Genomic DNA, 20,013 nt, shown 5'->3' on the forward strand with positions numbered 1-20,013 from the left:
TTTGTGTTTGAGCTTATCAGGCTGAAGCTTTTTCACATAAGCATCGCAACCCCAAACTTTAAGAAATGTCGGCTTAGGTTTCTTGCCAAACCACAGTTCATATGGTGTCGTCTCAACGGATTTAGATGGTGCCCTATTTAAAGTGAATGCAGCTGTCTCTAATGCATAACCCCAAAACGATAGTGGTAAATCAGTAAGAGACATCATAGATCACACCATATCTAATAAAGTACGGTTATGATGTTCGGACACCATTACGCTATTGTGTTCTAGGTGGCGTGAGTTGTGAAACTATTCGACGTTGTTTCAAATGAAGGCCAAACTCATAACTCAAATATTCGCCTCCTCGGTCAGATCATAGAAATTTTATTTTCTTGTTACAATGATTCTCCACTTCACTCTGAAATTCTTTGAACTTTTCAAATGTTTCAGACTTGAGTTACATTAAGTAGATATACCCATATGTTCTCAAATCATCTGTGAAGGTCAGAAAATAACGATACCCTCCGTGAGCCTCAATACTCATTGGACCGCATACATCGGTATGCATTATTTCCAATAAGTCAGTGGCTCGCTCCATCGTTCTGGAGAATGGAGTTTTAGTCATCTTGACCATGAGGCATGGTTCATAGGCATCAAGTGATTCATAATCAAGTGATTCCAAAAGCCCATCAACATGGAGTTTCTTCATGCGTTTTACACCAATATGACCTAAATGGCAGTGCCAAAAATAAGTTGCTCTATCATTATTAACTTTGCATCTTTTGGCTTCAATATTATGAATATGTCTATAACCATGATCGAGATTCAACAAACCATTCACATTGGGTGTATGACCATTGAAGGTTTTATTCATGTAAATAGAACAACAATTATTCACTGACTTAAATGAATAACTGTATTACAATAAACATGATCCAATCATATTCATGATCAACGCAAACATCAAATAACATTTATTTAGGTACAACACTAATTCCAAAGGTAGAGGGAGTATGTGATGGTGATCTTATCAACCTTGGAATCACTTCCAACGAACATCGTTGCCTTGCCCTCAACTAGTCTCTGTTCATTTTGTAACTCCTGTTTCGAGTTACTAATCTTAGCAACTGAACCGGTATCAAATACCATGTGGTTACTATGAACACTAGTAAAGTACAAATCAATAACATGTATATCAAATATACCTTTCACTTTGCCATCCTTCTTATCCGCCAAGTATTTGGGGTAGTTCCACTTCCAATGACCATTCCCTTTGCAGTAGAAGCACTCAGTTTCAGGCTTAGGTCTAGCTTTGGGTTTCTTCACGGGAGTGGCAACTTGCTTGCCATTCTTTGAAGTTCCCTTTTATTTTCCTTTGCCCCTTTTCTTGAAACTAGTGATCTTGTTAACCATCAACACTTGATGTTCTTTCTTCATTTCTACCTTCACCACTTTTAGCATCGCGAAGAGCTCGGGAATTGTTTTCGTCATCCCTAGCATATTATAGTTCATCACGAAGTTCCAGTAACTTGGTGATAGTGACTACAGAACTTTGTCAATCACTATTTTATCTGGAAGATTAACTCCCAATTGATTCAAGCGATCGTAGTACTCAGACATTCTAAGCACATGCTCACTGGTTGAGCTATTCTCCTCCATCTTGTAGGCAAAGTACTTGTCAAAGGTCTCAAACCTCTCGACATGGGCATGAGTCTGAAATATCAATTTCAACTCTTGGAGCATCTTATATGCTCTATGGCGTTCAAAATGTTTTTGAAGTCCTGGTTCTAAGCCGTAAAGCATGGTGCACTAAACTATCAAGTAGTCATCATACCGATCTTGTCAAATGTTCATAACGTCTGCATCTGCTCCTACAATAGGTCTATCACCTAGCGGTACATCAAGGACATAATTCTTCTATGCAGGAACGAGGATAATCCTGAGATCATGGACCCAGTCCGCATCATTGCTACTATCATCTATCAACTTAGGTTTCTCTAGGAACATATCAAAAAACATAGGGGAGCTACAATGCGAGCTATTGATCTACAACATAGATATGCAAATACTATCAGGACTAAGTTCATGATAAATTAAGTTCAATTAATCATATTACTTATGAACTCCCACTTAGATAGACATCCGTTTAGTCATCTAAATGATCGCATGATACATATCAAGTAAACCATGTCTGATCATCACGTGAGATGGAGTAGTTTTCAATGGTGAACATCTCTATGTTGATCATATCTACTATATGATTCACGTTCTACCTTTCAGTCTTAGTGTTCCGAGGCCATATCTGCATATGCTAGGTGAGGGAGTCCTAGATTAGGGGGTCCTCGGACAGCCGGACTATATACTTTGTCCGGACTATTGGACTATGAAGATACAAGATTGAAGACTTCGTCCCGTGTCCGGGTAGGACTCTCCTTTGCGTGGAAGGCAAGCTTGGCATTTTGGACATGTAGATCTCCTCCCTTGTAACCGACTCTGTGTAACCCTAGCCCCCTCCGGTGTCTATACAAACCAGAGGGTTTAGTCCATAGGACAACAACAATCATAATCATAGGCTAGCTTCTACGGTTTAGCCTCTACGATCTCGTGGTAGAACAACTCTTGTAATACTCACATCATCAAGATCAATCAAGCAGGATGTAGGGTATTACCTCCATCGAGAGGGCCCGAACCTGGGTAAACATTATGTCCCCCGCCTCCTGTTACCATCCGCCTTAGACGCACTGTTCGGGACCCCCTACCCGAGATGCTCCGGTTTTGACACCGACATTGGTGCTTTCATTGAGAGTTCCACTATGTCATCCCCATAAGGTTTGATGGCTCCTTTGATCATCGGCAACGATGCGACCCAGGGTGAGGTTTTTCTCCCTGGACAAATCTTCGTATTCGGCGGCTTCGTACTGTGGGCCAACTCGCTTGGCCATCTGGAGCAGATCGAGAGCTACGCCCCTGGCCATGAGGTTAGGTTTGGAAGCTCGAACTATACTACCGACATCCGCGGAGACTTGATCTTCGAAGGATTCTAGCCCATGTCAGGTGCACCGCATAGTCACGACAAGCATGACTTAGCTCTGCCGTCGGACGGTGTTCGGGAGATCACACCTGTGGCTACTCCGACCCTCAATCCGGAGCAGATAGTGTCGTCCGAGGATGGGTGGATGGACCCCGCCACGGAGGCTGCACACTCAGCAGCGATAGAGCCGAATACTGACTCCACCTCCTATGAGACCTGTGTTGCCGAACCCTTGGATTCGTCCCCGGCCACAGGCTCCAAACCGCCTACATTTGTGCCTATCGAATCTGACTGGGCACCGATCATGGAGTTTACCTCCACGGATATCTTTCAACACTCACCCTTAGGTGACGTGCTAAATTCATTGAGGTCTCTCTCCTTGTCAGGAGACCCTTGGCCGAACTATGTCCGGCTCGAGTGGGAAGCGGACGACGAAGAAATTCGTCACCCACCCACCACCCACTTAATAGCCACTGTCGATGACTTAACCGACATGCTTGATTTCGGCTCCGAAGACATCGACAGTATGGACGACGATGCAGGAGAAGAATAGGAACCACCGCCCATAGGGTGCTGGACAACCACCTCATCATATGATATATACATGGTGGACACCCCCAAAGAAAGTAATGGCAATAAGGCAACGGAGGATAATCGCCTTGAGAAGCAATTTAAGCACCGGCGTCATCGGCACCGCTCTAAGCCCCGCCATAGCAAAAGAAGTGAAACCGACACAAGAGACAATAACGCTGCGGACAGTGCCGAAGACGAAAACAATCCCGTCCAGCTAGACTTCGAGCGGGGGGATCAGCAAGCTAGCCCCAAGGAACAAGCGGTAGACGGTGAATCAGAGGATGACAATTACATGCCCCTCTCCGATGATAAGGTGAGCCTCGGTGACGAAGAATTTATCGTGCCTGAGGATCCTATCGAACAGGAGCACTTCAAGCACTGGCTTATAGCCACAGCAAAAAGCCCGAGAAAAAGCAACAACAGTTTCAAGCTGATCAAGATTCGCTAGAGGATAGATGGACAGAGGTACTAGCAGCCGAGGAATACGGACTCGAGCGCCCAACCAAATGTTACCCAAAGCGCAGGTTGCTACCCCAACTTGAGGAGGAAGCATTAAAGCCTACACCACCAGCGTATGATGCGGCTGACCGGCCACCTCGTGGCCGAGACAAAGTGACATATCAGCCCGAAGTCCAAACCGCACCCCATCGCCAGTCAAACAAAAATACCAAGGCCCGGGGTAACACATAGGACCTGCGAGAAGTATTGGAAAACAAATCAGGACACAAAAGGCCGATCTACAGATCACGGGGGTGTGCCCCAACGCACGATGACAACCGTCACGCCGGATATACTAAAAGCAAATCCGGCCGGGCCGAACACAGCAGACAAGACTCATATGAACTGCATCATGATATAGCCCGGCACAGAGGCGCCGCACACCCCCTATGCTTCTGATGAAGTAATGAATCATGAATTCCCAGAATGGTTTAAACCCGTAAACATGGAATCATATGACGGCACCACAGACCCCGTGGTATGGATAGAGGATTTCTTCCTCCACATTCACATGGCCGCGGGGATGATCTACACGCCATCAAGTATCTCCCGCTAAATCTCAAAGGGCCGGCTCGGCATTGGCTGAATAGCTTACCGGCAAACTCCATTGGAAGCTGGGAGAACCTGACAGACGCATTCCTGGACAACTTCCAGGGCACTTATGTGCGGCCACCAGATGCTGACGATTTAAGTCACATAACACAGCAGCCCGGAGAGTCAGCCAGGAAATTCTGGACTCGGTTCCTAATTAAAAAGAACCAAATTGTCGACTGTCCGGATGCCGAAGCCCTAGCAGCCTTTAAACATAACATCTGTGACGAGTGGCTCGCCCGACATCTTGGCCAAGAGAAGCCAAAATCCATGGCAGCCCTCACGACACTCATGACCCGCTTTTGCGCGGGAGAAGATAGCTGGTTGGCCCGTAGCAACAACACAGCAAGCAACCCTGGCACATCACAAGCTAGAGATAGCAACGGCAAACCCCGACGCAACAAACACAAGCACTGCAAAAATGGTGGAAACGCCGAAGATACGGCAATCAATGCCGGATTTAAGGGCTCTACGTCCAGTCAGCGGGAGGGGCCACTCACAAATGACAATTCAGGTCCGTCCAGTCTGGACCGCATACTCGACCGCCCATGCCAAATTCATGGAACCCCAGGAACACTAGCCAATCATACCAACAGAGAATGCTGGGTCTTCAAACAAGTCGTCAGGTCAGGTGCCAAAAACAAAGATATGGGGTCTCAAAGCGACGATGGCGACGAGGAGCCGAGATCACCGAGTACAGGAGGGCAAAAGAAATTTTCCCCGCAAATCCAAACGGTGAACGTGGTAAACGACACCTACACTCCCAACCCGGACCGGACACACACCCTTAGGGATGTCGACTTAATGGAACCAGTCGTCCCACAATTTAAACTAGGGCCGATCACCTTCAACTGCACGGATCATCCGGTTAACACTAATCAGGGTAATCCAGCCGCACTAGTCCTCGACCCAATAATTGACGGGTTCCACCTCACGCAAGTCCTTATGGACGGAGGTAGCAGTCTAAACCTACTTTACCAGGACACAGTGCGCAAGATGGGCATCGATCATTCGGTGATCAAGCCCACTAAAACCACCTTTAGCGGTATTATACAAGGTGTGAAGGCCTGCTATACAGGCTCCATCGCCCTTGAGGTAGTCTTTGGATCACCAGACAAATACCGTGCCGAAGAGTTAATCTTCGACATCGTCCCCTTTCGCAGTGATTATCAGGCACTGCTCGGACGAACCGCGTTCACTCGATTCAATGCAGTACCACATTATGCCTATCGTAAGCTCAAGATGCCCGGTCCGCGCGGCGTCATCACGGTTAATGGCAAGGCCGAATTTTCCCTCGGCACCAAGGAGTATACCGCTACTTTAACAGCGGAAGCTACAAGTAGCACCTTCCAACCAAACCTCGAGTCAACAGCCCGACTCCCAGACACCGCTAAAGGACTTCGAAATACTTTGCGGTAGGATAGCCCGGCTCGTCCAGAGCTCAACTAAACACTCCGGCGAAAGCCATGACAGGCCACATATCGCGGCTCAACCGCTCTGCGGCACACAAGCATTTCTTACACTTTGTTTGCAGGTTTAACTTTGCGGAGACTAGGACTGGCCATATGGAAGCAGCTCGAATGCGCAAGGGAATCCTTAGATATTCCCCGCGATGACCACCCGTCTATACTCCGGATCCGCACACAGCTTCTTCCCCCTGGTCTCAACAGGTTCCACAGTCATATTCCTTTTTTACCACATTACCTGTACTCACACGCATCGATGTACTATTCAAATACAACATGTGGATTTATCTAACATTTATCTACTGTTATTTCTTATTGAAATTCTTTTATCAAGTGGCATCCGTACACCGTGATATGCTTTAAACATGCGAGGGGCTTCGCTTTACCCATAATACGGCAATAAAGTCTGAACACCTTCATGGAAGTTCGGCACCCCGAACTTATAACATTATATGCATCAGCTCTGAATCATGTCTTGGGTCAAAAGTTGGGTTTGCCCGGCTCCCATGTTTTGCTGCCTTATGTTCCGCTATATCGGCTAAGGCGGCACAGGGAGAACTACTGCGATTGTGTCCCGGTTCTTCCGGATGAGCACCTCAGTAGAGAAAGCCGAAAACTGACTGTCATGATACGGCGAGAGCTGGTCAGCTGTTCGAGAGGTTGTAAAATCTTTAAGGATTTCTCCCGCATAATGCCATAACCAATGCAGCATGCGATGGATTGGCTTTTCTTCCTACCAGGTGCTTATATAGCCCCTTGTACGGTCTTCCGAACACCAGGGGTTGCACCTACCTTCCTTTTATAAAGCTCCTATGGCTAAGTGAGAGTGATAAAGCCCTATAGTCCGATTGCCTGGTTCGTTGTGCTGAACACCTCCTTCGAAGGACCCAAAAATGGGATAAAGAGTGATCAGGTTTATCCTGAACACCCCCGTACTTCCTACGTGGGGGCACAAGCCGATGACTGGCCAACTCTCAGGTTTAATATATAAAACGGCCGCGCAGGAGGATAAACTTTTATATAACAGGCAATAAATAATAGAAATGACCTTGTTCAACATTACAAAGGACAACATGATTGTATTCATGGAAATATAATATCCTTGGTACATTGCTCCGCCGCTAGGCAGGATCCTTTTAGGACACTTTTTCATAATATAATTCGGGCTTGCGGTGCTCCTTCCCCTCCGGCGGTCCCACCGTCATCAGCTTTTCAGCATCCATCTTCCCCAGTGCACCTTTGCACGGGCGAAGGCCATTCGTGCACCCTCTATACAGACCGACCGCTTGATGACTTCAAGTCGAGGGCAGGCACTCACAAGCTGCTTCACGAGCCCAAAGTAGCTGCTCGGAATCAGCTCGGCAGGCCATAGCCGGATAATCAAATCCTTCATGGCTAGTTCGGCCGCCCTATGCAGTTCGATCAGCTGTTTTAGTTGGTCGGCAAAAGGCACTGGATAATTCGGTGCCAGATACTGCGACCAGAAGAGCTTATCCGCAGTGTTCCCTTCTTCGGCCCGGTAGAATTGGGCGGCATCCGAGATGCTGCGGGGCAGTTCCGCAAATACCCCTGGAGAAATCCGAACTCAAAATTAGATACATGATTTTCTCCTCAAATACTTGCTTTACATGGAAAAAAGCCTTACCCGTCGCGATTGTCCTCGCCTCTTGGATCTCCTGCAGGGCGCCTTGGGTCTCCCCCTGGGCAGTGCCTGCGGCCTAATGAGCCCTGGCGAGTTCGGATTCTTTCTCCGTTAAACTCTGCTCCAAGGTCTCGCATTTCTTCACGGACTCTTGAAGCTCCTGCTCAGCTTCAATAACCCTGGCCTCGTGCTTCTCACGAAGAGCCTGCTCTGTGGCCGCCTTTTCCTCGGCCTCGGCAACAGCCCTCCTATGAGCCTCGACTTCGGTCATCGCCCCTGGCGCAAATAATGAAACATATGTTATCATACTAAGAATTTGTTCACATTGAACGCGAACAAGGCTCGCGCATACCTTGTTTATCCTCCAACTGCCTTTTCAACTGGCCAAGTTCTTCTTCGGCCCGCTCCAGACTTTCATTCAGTCCAGAGACCTCCGCAGCATGAGAGGCAGCAGCGCTGCAGACGCCTGCTTATGAAAGAAGAGAGATATATGTCATCAAGTGAAGTCTTCCTGAGAAAATAAAATTGATCCTCTATCCGGTCCTTTCTTGACCGAACAGTGTATCAAGGGCTACTATCCATACTATGACACTCTTCGAAACCTCATAAAACATACCTCAAAGCCTCTTATAAGGCTGATACAGGCTTCATTCAGTTCACTCTCAGCAGACTGAATCTCCTTAAGCACCGCACCCATCAGGGCACGGAGTTCATTGACGATGGAGGCTCTCTTCAGCGCCACCGACAAAACATCCGGCACCTCTGGCTGGACAGAGATTGCCAGTGGAACATGCACGCCCCTCCAGCCGAGGGAGGCCGCCTGCTTGATTCGGGAGCCGTATTGGTCTCCGGAATTGTGTCTCAGCAAAGGAAGAAGCGCCCATTCCTTTTTGGCAAGGTTCTCACAGCAGAGCAGAGGAATCACCAATCTAGGGGAAGGAGGAGGAGGAGGAGATGGAGGAGAGGGGGAAGGTGGTGTGCATGGCGAAGCTGGCCGAGTAGGCGGAGAGATACGATGGTATGGCGGAGAGATCCCTTGCTTGGTTTGTTTGCGCTTGCTCCCTGGCCCTGCTTGTGTGCACTGTGTTTGTTCTTGGTGCTTTGCATTTCGGGTCGATCACTGACAAATTCTTGGGGGAATGGAGGGCGGAAGTCGGGGGTTCTTGGTTCCTATGCCCGCTGGAACCTTTGCCCTGCGATTTCCTGTTCGATCTGCTTAGTTTCTCGAGCAGTAGCCTGCAGACCATGTCGGCCATTTTTTTTTCATTTCTGCTGTCCATGTGCAAAATGATCAGTTGATCGCAAATGTTGTGTGGTGATTATTATTCCGTGCTGATTTTGTTTTTGGTGATATTAGGGCTGTCTTGCTGCCCCAGTTTGATAGTAATCTTTTTTCATGATTATTTTGGGCCCAATCTTGGCAAATTTGAGTGCTTGGTGGTTGTGGGGTCTGATTCTATACTTTGAGGGGCCCTGACCATGAGTTGCTTCCTGCTGTTTCATGATGTTCCACTGAGAAAAAGGAGGATCTTCGGATCATCGAAGATGCATTCTGTTCTCTATATGGTACTGCTAATAGCCTAACTACACATGATCTATTGAACTTCCCTAGTGTGGAAGAAGTGGAACTGTGTATTCCATGTTTGTAATAGCGTAATGCTTAAACCTTTTAAGTAATAAAGCGTCCCTTTTCGAAAAAAATGTTTGTAATAGTGTAAAAGGTTGTGTTTTTTCTTTTATGGTTGGACTGGATTGATCTTGATGCTGAAGTATATTGAATTTTTTTTTGGCAATTTGGTCACCATTAAATGCTTATGTCTTCTAACTTCCCAGTTCTATATGCAAAGTAGTACTATGTCACTATCACATTGTGTTGTGCAGGGACCTCTTTACTTTCCCCTTCCAGTTCATTTTGTTGACAACTTGACATAGCATCTAAAACTGGGTCTTGGCATGAGATATAGGAAACCTCCCTAATTGATTGACCTAATTTATGTGATGAAATCATGAGCATTGTTCTAGCATTAGGGCATGTACAGTGGTTGATAAGACAGTGTTATCTTAAGCCTTGCATGTAGTTTAGATATGACAATAAAAGGATGTCTACAATGGGTTATCTCTTAGCCATATCTTTAATAACTAGCAGTTCCTAAAAATATGATGAGTCATATTGTGCTAAGAGATCACCTCTTAAATAAAAGAAGACAAGCCTTTTCTTATGACTTCTCTCTCCTCCACCTCAGCTTTTATCCTAGCTGGCATTCCTAAGATAGCACCATTCTACATGCCCTTATTGGCTTCCACATTCCCTGATTTATCGCAGTTGGTGGTAGACAACATCATGTTCCCCCTTTGCTTGCAACTCTTGTTAACATGTGACTCCTTGCTCTCAGAAACTAGTTTTTTTTTATTTCGGTAAGGGGATAGCCCCGGCCGTTGCATCGGTTGATGCTCCCAGAAACTAGTTAGTGGGTGCTATGCATTCTTCTGGTTTGGATATGTCTCGTTTTGGGAGAACTTTCTTGTCCACCTTTTCTATACACAAATTTTGAAGTAATTCATACAACCAGTTGGGCTGGAAAAGAATTGCTTTTGAATTCTGTTTGTTCCTCCAAAATCTAACAGATAACTTTCATAACTCTTGAGTTTCCATGAAGTTAGTATTAACTCTTAATTCATGGTTGTTCCTGCAGATATGGTGAATTTTATGAAGAAGCTTGCTAGGATGGATGTGGATATGAGTGCTAAAGAGAGGCATTTATTTTCAGTTGGTTTTAAGAATACAATTGGTGCAAGGAGGGCATCATGGAGAATCCTTTCTTCACTTGAGCAAAAGGTGGCAGTGGGTGAGCAGGCTGGCCAGATGATAAGTGTTTACAGAATGAAAGTTGAGGATGAACTAAGGATGGTTTGCAATGAAATATTGTCAATCATCGCTATTCATTGCCTTCCCTTGGCTAATGCGGGTGAAAACATTGTGTTCTTTCATAAAATGTATGTGCAGGTTCATAAATTCAGCTCTTCTTTTGACCAATCGTCTATTGCTGCTCTATGTTGGTCTATTTTCCGGTCATTACATTCAGAGTTCACATGATACTTATATATCCATGTTTTCCTTATCTGGTTTGTACATGCCTAACTTTAAAATTCCAATTATTGACAGGAAAGGTGACTACTACCGTTACCTGGCTGAATTTAGCATTGGGGCTGAAAAGAAGTCTGCGGCTGATCAATCACTCATGGCCTATCAGGTGTGAAACCTTTCAACACGTGCACATCTTCTAACTTACTTCTTGTTCTAAGGCTCGCATTCCACCTCTGACAATCTTCTAGCGAATGTTGTTGCAGCATGCCATGGTTATCGCCTCCACTGAGCTTTCACCTGCTCATCCAATCAGGCTTGGCCTTGCGCTCAATTTCTCAGTGTTCTTTTATGAGATAATGAACTTTCATCAGAGGTCATTCACCCTTAAATGACTCCTTTCGCCCTTTGTTTTGATGTTTTGTAGTTTAAAATAGATACCCTAATTCGTCATGCTTCTCTTTTTAAAATAAATATATAAAATGGGCAGACCTACCAGGAGGCTACTAAGTTCAGATGAACCCATCACATCTTGTAGCCACTTCATTTAGTAGGTTATATGTTTGCTGTAATCTTTTCCAAATATAGAGAATCACGATTCCTCAGAATCTTTATTTTTTGAAAATGGAACCTTTATTACCCCTGGTCTCTGCATCTGAAGATCCATATAGCCAACCTTATTAACTATATGGATACTTATAATTTACATAGTTAAATCCCATAAATGCAATGTTAATTAGTTAAATCCCATAAATGCAATGTTAAATAGTTAAATTCATTGACAGTTTGACCCCATTATCGAAAGTTTTCTGGGTCTCCCCTTGGTTTAGACGATACGGAGATGAATGTTCATTATTCGTGATTCTGCATGTTGGTACCATGGCAGCTTGCTTGTCATCCCAGCATGCTAGTTTGCACAGGTTGTTAGGAGCTAGGGTTCTGCCCGGTCTTGGCCGGAGGCTGTAGGGGAAGGAGGGAGAGGGGCGAGGGCTCGAGCGCGGCAGCCGACGGCGAGGCACCGTCCTTTTGCGTGGGGCGGCGGCGGAGATAGGAGACGGCTAGGGTTTTAGGGTTCCGGCTCCTCTGGGAGGTGGGCAACAGAAATAGTCTTATTGCTTAATTCTCAAAATAGTCTTACAAGTCGTATATATAACCACGATATGAAATAAAACTAAGATAACTTGAGGGCTAAGTTTGCCCAGTGGGCCTCCTGCGGCCATAGACCTGGCCGGTCATAACATCTCTCCCCGCCTGCGCAAACAGCTCGTCCTCGAGCTGAAAGTCGGGATAGTGCTGTCGGAACTCCTCGCGCTGCTCCCAAGTAGAGTCCTCCTCTGGTAGTCCAGTCCACTGAATCAACATTTGCCAGGAGCCTCGCGCGTGGGTCCAAGGACTGCGTAGAGCGATGAAGTAGATGCAGCCAGACCCAATCACCCACCGCGAACTCCGCCTCGCGATGGTGGCCATCATAGTAATGTTTGGCCAACTGTTGGGCCTGTAGGAGCCGTTGCCGGACTTCCGCGAGCATCTCATCACGGCTCCTCAGAAGAGCCCCGGCTGCCTCGGTCCGTGCCAAGGCCGGATCAACCGGAAGGATCAGCGGGAGTGGCCGGCCATACACCACCTCAAAGGGCATAGCACGGAGGGCGGAGTGATAAGAGGTGTTGTAGCAGTACTCTGCCCACGAGAGCCAGTCCACCCATGCGCGAGGTCGATCACCTATAACACAACGCAAATAATGGCAATCACCTTGTTAACGATCTCAGACTGGCCGTCCGTCTGAGGGTGGAAGGCGGTGCTCAGGCGTAGCTTCACGCCCGCCAGCCGGAAAAGGTCGCGCCACACGTGTCCCGTGAACACGGGGTCCCGATCACTAACGATCGAAGAAGGGAACCCGTGGACATGGACAATGCCATCGAAGAAGGCCCGCGCGATAGACGCCGCTGAATAGGGATGGCCAAGTGCGATGAAGTGAGCATAATTGGAGAAGCGGTCAACCATCGTGAGAATGATGGACTTGCCGCCCACCTTGGGAAGGCCCTCGATGAAGTCCATGGAGATGTCCGCCCAAACCTGAGATGGGACCTCCAAGGGCTGAAGCATGCCAGCCGGCCGTAGAGTCTCCATTTTGTTGCGCTGGCATGTCACACAAGACCGTACCCAGTCACGGACCAGGGCACCATCACCGGGAATGTAGAAGTCTGCGCAGAGACGATGGAGTGTCTTCTGCACCCCCTCATGGCCCGCCGAGTGGGCGAGGCGCAGCACCTACTAGCGAAGATCGTTGTGCGCCGGAACAAAGACCCTGCGCCCATGGAGGAGCAGGCCATCGGCGAGGCGCCACGGCTCCTCCAGCTCTCCCGCCGCCAGCTACTGCTGCAGGAGGAGGGAGTCGGTCGCGGCAGCGGTCGCCCGTCGGATGTAGGCGTAGAGGGCGAAGGAGGGCCCGGTGATGATGCAAAAGGCCGCCCCCTCCGCCGCACCATCGTCCACATCGGCGTCACGCCGAGACAGGGCGTCGACGACGGTGTTAAGGCGACCCGACCGGTACTCGACGGTGAAGTCAAAGCCAAAGAGTTTACTGATCCATTGGTGTTGGGGTACCGTCGAGAGCCTCTGATCCAGCATGAACTTGAGGTTGTAATGGTCCGTGCGGATCTGGAAGGAACGACCCCAAAGATAGGGCCGCCAATGGCGTATTGCCTGCACCAACCCAATGAGCTCACGCTCATACGCTGCCAGCTTAAGATGGCGTGCGACAAAGGGGCGGCTAAAGAAAGCGAGGGGTCCATCGCCCTGATGAAGGACCGCACCAGAGGCGTCGTAGTCGACAGTGAATGGGAGGTCGAAATCCGGCATCTGCAGGACAGGTCCCGTCGTGAGGGCCCCCTTGAGGGCCTCGAATGCCGTAGTGGCCTCCTCATCCCAAGAGAAGGCGTCGCGACGGAGAAGACGCGTGAGCGGGGCCGCGATTACGCCAAATTCCCGGATGAACTTCCGGTAGTACCCTGCGAGGCTAAGGAACCTGCGAAGAGCCCGTGGATACTGCGGAATCGGCCACGCAGCGATGGCCGCCACCTTGTAGGCGTCCATGGCCACTCCCTCGGCCGAGATGACGTGGCCGAGGTAAACGACAGAAGGTGTCCCGAACGAGCACTTCGAGCGCTTAAGATGAAGATGATGCGCCCGAAGCTCGTTGAAGACGATAGCCACATGCTGGAGGTGCTCTGCCCACGAGGCACTGTAGATAAGAATGTCATGAAAGAAAACGATCACAAATCGACGCAAGTAGGGTCGTAGGACATCATTCATCAAGGCCTGAAAGGTCGCCGGGGCGTTGGAGAGGCCAAAGGGCATCACCAAGAACTCAAAGTGGCCATGGTGAGTCCGAAACGCCGTCTTGGCGATGTCATCTGGGTGCATGCGCACCTGATGATACCCAGACCGGAGATCCAGCTTGGTGAAGAAGCGCGCCCCGTGCAGCTCGTCGAGAAGCTCATTGACAACCGGAATAGGAAACTTGTCCTTCAATGTGAGAGCATTAAGGCCGCGGTAGTCGATGCAGAAACGCCACGTGCCATCCGACTTTCGAACAAGGAGGACCGGCGCTGTGAGGTGACGTGGAGATGCGGATGATGCCGGCGGCAAGCATGAGTGCACACTGCCGCTCCAACTCGTCCTTCTGCAGCTGCGGATACCGGTAAGGCCATACCGCCACAGGGGCCGATCCCGGAAGGAGGTGAATACGGTGGTCGTAGATCCGGGCCGGTGGCAGGCCCTGTGGCTCCTCAAAGAGATCCCGGTGCTGCTGCAGGAGGTCGTCCAAGAGCGGATGCTTGGCCTCGGCGGCCGTCACGGCCAGCTGAAGAGGGGGTGCGGGTGCGCCCCCCCCCAATGCCGTCCCACCGAATGCGACGACCCAAACGCCAGAAGGTCATCGTCAGCGCGTCGAAGTCCCAGAGAATGGGACCCAACGTGCGCAAGAAGTTGATGCCGAGGATGAAGTCGAAGCAACCCAAATCGATGTCGGCGCAGGTGATGGTGAAGTGCTCGTCGCTGATAATGATGGGCATGTCGCGAGCGAGCCCGTGGCAGCGTAGACGGTCGCCATTAGCGACAGTGACCCGCAACTGCTCCCCTCCGGCCGACTCTAGTGCAAGGCGCCGCATGGTGGCCTTCGGCAGGAAATTATGCGTGGAACCTGTGTCCAGGAGGGCCACCAGGCGCTCGCCATGGATCCTGATCGGTAAGAGCATCGTTCGTTCATCATGGATGCCGGCCAGCGCGTGAAGTGACACCATGAGGGCAGTAGCCGGGGCAGGTGCGGGTGCCGCTGCGGGCTCCGCAAGGGCTGGGGCGCCGAGGTCAACCTCCGGGGTGTCATCCTCGGTCTCGTCTGTCGTCTCCAAGTAGAAGAGGCGCGGGCAGACATGGCCCGATGCATAGGGCGCATCGCAGTTGAAGCACAGGCCTAAGCGTCGGCGTTCTAGCTGCTCCGCCTGAGTAAGGCGCCTGAACGGCCGCGTCGGTGCCGGGGTGGCTGCCGGGGCGGCGGTAGAGGACGCCGGTGCTGTCGGAGGCGGCCGGGGGGGCTGGCGGCCCCCACGTGGCGCAGATGGCCGCGTCAAAGCCTGGGCACGCTGCTCGAACGCCCGAGCATAGTACATGGCCGTCTGAAGGTCTTGTGGCCCCTTCATCTCGACGTCCACGCGGATGTGGTCGGGAAGGCCGTCGACGAAGAGCTCCGCCCGTTGTAAGGTCGTCACACCAGGCGCGTGGCATGCTAGTGCCTGGAAGCGGTTGGCGAAATCCTACACCGTGAAGGTGAAAGGCAGGCGGCCCAACTCGGCCAAGTGGCTCCCGCATACCGGTGGTCCGAACCGAAGAAGACATAGCTCGCGGAAGCGATCCCACGGTGGCATGCCGCCCTCGTCCTGCTCGAGGGCGTAGTACCATGTCTGGGCGGCCCCGCGGAGATGGTAGGAAGCCAGCCAAGTGCGCTCCGACGCGGGCGTGCGCTGTCCATGGAAGAACTGGTCACACTGGTTGAGCCAGTTAAGCGGGTCGTCCGAACCGTCGTACGTGGCGAAGTCGATCTTTGCGAACCGGGGCGGCTTCTGGTGTGGCGCGCCCTGGCCCACTGCCTCGGCGGTACGGAGGGCTGATGACGGAGCTCGGTCCAAGGTGGAAGGGCCGGCGTAGTTCCCTGTGGCGCCTGACGCCTCGGGCTGCAACTGGAACCCTGACGGCGGCCGGGCCTCCGTGGAAGCCGACGGCGGCCCGTGGAGCCAGCCGGGAAGTGGCGACAGTGATGAAGGGAAACGAACCTCCTGGATCGGAAGGCCGCTCGGCGAGGACCGGCCCAGGCTAGGGTTGGGCGGGGGCGGTGGTGGAACCTACACCGTTGCCGCCGGGAGGGACGGCGCGGGCGGCGGGGCCCAGGTCGGCCACTGCGGTCCCTGGGTGGTGGCGGGCGGCGCGGTTGGCGCCGCGAACGGCATCGGCCACTGCGGCCAAGGCGGCGTCGAAGCTGCCGGTGGGGGAAGCGCCGGGTAGCCGCCGGTACTGAGGACCACGGCAGCGCCTGCTGGCCCGCGGGCGCGGCCGGATGAAGCGGTGGAGGCGGCCCGTACGGGCTCGCCAAGTAGAGGCGGATGCCCTGGATCGTGACGACCAGGTCGTTGAGCACGCCGGCCATGGCCTCCGGTGTGAACTACGGCGGCGCTGGATGGGGGTTTGCGGCTGGCCCTGGCCCGGCGTGGTGCCGGGTGCGGGGGAGATCGGCGCCGATAGGGAGGCCGTGGCGCCCGGCAACGCAGCGGCGACATTGGTGGCAACGGCGGTGGGGGAGGCGTTGGGCAGCGGCGGCTGCGGTGGTGGCGGGTTTGGAGGCGGTGAAGGCATGGTCGAAACCCGGGTACCTGATACCAAGGTGTTAGGAGCTAGGGTTCTGCCCGGTCTTGGCCGGAGGCTGTAGGGGAAGGAGGGAGAGGGGCGAGGGCTCGAGCGCGGCGGCCGGCGGCGAGGCGCCGTCCTTGCGCGTGGGGTGGCGGCGGAGACACGAGGCGGCTAGGGTTTTAGGGTTCCGGCTCCTCTGGGAGCCGGGCAATAGAAATAGTCTTATTGCTTAATTCTCAAAATAGTCTTACAAGTCGTATATATAACCATGATATGAAATAAAAGTAAGATAACTTGAGGGCTAAGTTTGCCTAGTGGGCCTCCTGCGGCCATAGACCTGGCCGGTCATAACACAGGTCTTCGAAAAAAATGGAAGTGGCAACCTTACTCTGGGTGTTTTTCATGTTCGTTTCTCTTTCCAGAGCTTGCCAAGTTGCAAAACAAGCATTTGATGAGGCTACTACTGAGATTAATTCTGCTGGTATGGACGGCAACAACGATAGCACACTAATGATGCAGCTTCTGAACGACAACCTAGCATTATGGAAGTCAGAACTAACTGAAGGTAAAGCCATCAAAACTTTTTCGCAGGAATCTACTACTTTACCCCTTGCTTTTTTTGAGGAATCACCGCGGGGGGGGGGGGGGATCCCCACCTGAATTATATTTCTCAAAGATTGGGCATGCCAATAAGAGTTTTACAGGGGTGCAGCGAGCCGCGAGGAGAGATAGATCAGCCAAGACCTAGCTGCTATCTTGTCTACCGGGTCTCGAAACCGGTTGCACCATAACTCAAAATCATTACAAATGTTGCGGGTAGTGGTCAAAACATCATGATGATTGTTCCTGAAAGCAGCACCATTCCTGGAGTGCCATATCTTCCACAGGATGGCGAGCAGCGACCTCCAGCCAGACAGCTGGGTCAAGTCCAGCCGGGGCGACAACGGACCAGAGGTCTTGGAACCTGGCAGTAGGGCTGATTTAAAGATGATCCCAGACTTGGCGCGCACATGAGCATTCAATGAAGAGATGGGCAGTATCTTCAGAGGAGCACGGGCATCTGGTGCAGTTACCTTCTGTAATTATATGCTTGTGGAAGAGGTTAGCTCTAGTGTTTAGCCTTCCACGAAAAAGGAGCCAGCCGAAGAGTTTTAGCTTTGGGTGAGCTTGTGATCTCCAGATCAGGTCCGCGTGATCGTCTTCCACATCTTCCTGTATAAGCAATGCATAGGCAGCCTTCGAAGAAAAAAGGGCCCCATGGTTTAGAACCCGTTCGTCCAGGCCTTCAGAGAGCCGGAAGTCCTGGAACAACACATTCAAGCTAACAAGCTCGATCGATGCAACGTTAGATAGCCGATTAGTTAGGTTCGCTTGTAAGCCGTACTACATGACATGAACAACTAGGATGTGTTGGTCGGATGAGTGGGAGTAGAGGCTAGGGAATTTTTGCGCTAAGGGTGTTGTCTGCAGCTAGGTATCGTGCCAGAAGAAGGTTTTGAGGCCATTGTTGGTAATAACAAAGGAGATGGAGCATAGGGTTTTGGCCTAAGTTTGTATAGCTCTAGTTAGTGTTAGAAGGGAATAGAAAAGATTGGTGGAATATGATGGATGTTGTATTGAGCCTCACGGGCGAGTATATATAGGAGTACAGACTGGAGGACAAGAAGCCTCTCCTAGAGATAAGGTAGGAGACGGATTACAAATCCTAGACTACCAAATACATGTAACTCAAATATAACTCTTAACATCCCCCCACAGTTGTAGCGGTAGCGTTGCGAACAACAGGAGCGTTGTAGACGGTCAGACTGGAGAGAATAGCAGCCGACAGGCTGACATCCCCCCGCAGTCGCACCAGGAGCGTCGGGGATGGTGTTGCGTCGCGGACGCGTGGACTATAGAGAAAGCTAATGAGTTGCTTAAGCAAGGTGATAGCCCTTTGTGTCGTTGTCGAGGTAGCCAAGAGCAAGGGTGGTATAGCCGTGGTCGATGTCGAGGTAGTCGCCGTGGAGCCGCGAGCGCAAGGAGGCGCCAAATTAGTCATGGGCTCAGTGGTGTTGAAGTAGTGGTGCGCCGGAAAGAAGATGATGTTGACAAGGCGTCCGCCGGTTTTGCCAAACCGGGGAACACGTCGTGGATGAAAGCACACGTCGATGTCATCAGCGGGCATGCGTAGACGGGCGAAGTCGGTGTTGACAATGCGCCGCTCCAGGCTTGCCAGGCCTGGGAACACATCGGGACAGAAGTCACGCGTCGGTGTTGCCAGCACCGGGCATGCATAGACGGGGACCTGCACAAGCTGTACGCCATGTCGAAGGAGTTGGAGGGGCCAACAGAGAAGGACTCGACGACGGTGGTGGTGCCGATCGGCGCGGGGCCGATGTCGCTAACGGTGGCCGGAGTAGACGGAGTGGTCGGGGAAGATGACAGCGATGATAGCGATGAGCTGGTGCTGGATGAAGACAAAGGGGTGTGGATGGGCGACACGGCTCAGGTGAGCGAGCGGCAGCGGTGCCGAAGAAGAGCGGCACGGCGGCCGGGTTAGGAGTGCGGCGGCAATGCTTGAAGTAGGCGGGGAAGAACCCGACATCGTGACGAAGATCGGCGTGGACCATGGCGTTCCCGTGCCGAGGAAGGCCGCTCGGCGCGTACCATGGGAAGTCGAAGCACGGGGACGGCGGAGTGGTACGCGGGCCGTGGCACTACGAACCGAAGGGGTGACGCAGCGACAACAGGCGGTTTGGGGGAACGCCGGGAAGACCTCGGGGCGGCGGCTTGGACCGCGTGCCGTGGCGCTACGGCCCGAAGAGGCAGTGCGCGGGTCGGTGCATCCACGGGAACGGCGTCGGGCGGTGGCGGGGACCGCGTGCCGCGGCGTTATAGCCCGAAGGGGCGACGCAGCGGTGGCGCGCGAGACCGTGCAGTCGCGGCGGCAACCACGGGACGGCGGCGCTGCGGCCTGACGGGGCGACACAGTGGCAACCCGTTGCTCGATCGATGGAGAGGCACGCTGTACTCAGGGTCAACCTTCACAGGACCCGTGGAGGTACGTGCAACCGACTGATCAGGTCAGTCGCGCGGCGTGGATGGAGCGGATCGCGGCTGGCGGGTGATCAATCCGATCGCACACGAGGTCGGGGGTGATGATGACGATGAAGCGGAGTGGTCGAGCAGACCAAGTCGTCGACGACTGTTATGGAATGGCATGCAGACGAGCGCGTCCAGCGTCCGGCAACTGGCGAGGGGGCCGGGG

The 20,013-nt window shown here is 51.7% G+C and overlaps 1 pseudogene; it reads left to right on the forward strand.

Moving 5' to 3' along the window:
* The first annotated feature begins 8,737 nt into the window (after nucleotides 1-8,737).
* On the forward strand, nucleotides 8,738-17,777 carry LOC123083826 (putative 14-3-3-like protein GF14-H; annotated as a pseudogene).
* Nucleotides 17,778-20,013: the final 2,236 nt, after the last annotated feature.

Source organism: Triticum aestivum, chromosome 4A (genome assembly GCF_018294505.1).
Source record: "Triticum aestivum cultivar Chinese Spring chromosome 4A, IWGSC CS RefSeq v2.1, whole genome shotgun sequence".
Classification (NCBI taxonomy): domain Eukaryota; kingdom Viridiplantae; phylum Streptophyta; class Magnoliopsida; order Poales; family Poaceae; genus Triticum; species Triticum aestivum.